The 1,538-nt window shown below is 30.8% G+C and overlaps 1 pseudogene; it reads right to left on the bottom strand.

Moving 5' to 3' along the window:
- Positions 1–702: 702 nt before the first annotated feature.
- Positions 703–791, bottom strand: LOC129499274 (U4 spliceosomal RNA; annotated as a pseudogene).
- Between the last annotated feature and the right edge of the window lie 747 nt (positions 792–1,538).

A 1,538-nucleotide genomic window follows, 5' to 3' on the forward strand; every position in this document is an offset into this window, starting at 1 on the left:
ATAAACCCTCACATACGAACTGACTTTCTATACACATTTTGAATGAAACCATCTTTGAAGCACTGACATAAGTTTTGCCCATAACTTGCTTAGGACATTAGATTCATAATCATAAATTTTCATTGTTAATAATCAACTGAAGGAAAAATTTCTATATCAGTGAACATAAATATCAAAACCCAAATTAATCAGTGGTTTTCTGTGTATATTACCATGTATGGAAAATGCAGGTATGTCACTTCTAGGAATACTATCAACCAAGGTTGGGTTTGTTGCCTGTATTGTGTGCACCATTTATCATATTTCACTACTAATGTCTATCTGATTTTCATTGCCTCCTCATGCCAGTATTGCCCCAAGGTACATTCTATGATGATGGAAATAATCTACATTTGTGCTATTCAATAGGTTAGCTACTAGCCACATGTGGCTATTAAGCACTTGAAATATGGGTAGTGCCAATTGGAATATATTGTGATGTAAACTACAAATCACATTTTAAAAGTTTAAAATATCTCATTACTTTTTTTAACAAAGAATGCATTTTAAGATGATAATATTTTGGATACATTGAGCTAAATAAAATATATTGTTAAAATTAATTTCACCCATTTTTTCTTTTTTTTTTTTAAGTGGTGACTAGGAAATTTAAAATTACATGTGTGGCAGCATTTGTGGCTGTTTTGTGTTTCTGTGTTTCTAGTGAGTTGAGTTATTTTAGTTTTCAGTTAGCAATAATCATGCCTCAGATAAACCTCACTGGCCATGATTACTGCCAACTGTGCAAAGCTTAAGATGAGCTCTTTTAAAATGTCTGCAAAAAAACAAATTCTACGTCGTATTTCTTAATACCATTGTCTAAGATTCACATTTTTTTTAAATATCTTATTCATTTATTCATGAGAGACATAGAGAGAGGCAGAGACACAGACATAGGAGAAGCAGGCTCCATGCAGGGAGACTGACGCGGGACTCGATCCCAGGACTCTAGGATCATGCCCTGGGCCGAAGGCAGGTGCCAAACTGCTGAGCCACCCAGGGATCCCCAAGATTCACATTTTTAATTGTTATATTGTATTAAATAGATACTGACATATCTCATAATCAATAACAATCATAATTTACTTAGGACCTCCTGTCTTCTCAGTATTTTGAGTTTTTCTTGTTTTAGTGCACCTTATAATTGATTATGTTAGTTCTAATAACAATGTTTTATTATTAAGTTTGCTATATAAAAGTGTAGTAAAAATCAGTTGATTTTTAGTCCTTTGAAAATAGCTTCTAGTACTTTTTGGAAAATAACACTTTATTTTGAAACTGATTGAGGTAAAATGTGCTTGCAAAAAAGATAACTTTTCAGAAGAGAGTATTAGCAAGTACTTAAATAAACTACTTAAGTAAAATACTCTATGAAATTAATTGAAGTAAATAATAATCTTCTTTCCTAGAAATATTTTTATAACCATTTCAAATAAATAGAAGTATTTACTTTAATTAGAATAATTGAAAAGTTTAAAAAAGAATAATTGAAAAGTTTA

The sequence above is a fragment of the Nyctereutes procyonoides genome, unplaced genomic scaffold (assembly GCF_905146905.1).
Source record: "Nyctereutes procyonoides isolate TBG_1078 unplaced genomic scaffold, NYPRO_anot_genome, whole genome shotgun sequence".
NCBI classification, from domain to species: Eukaryota; Metazoa; Chordata; class Mammalia; order Carnivora; family Canidae; genus Nyctereutes; species Nyctereutes procyonoides.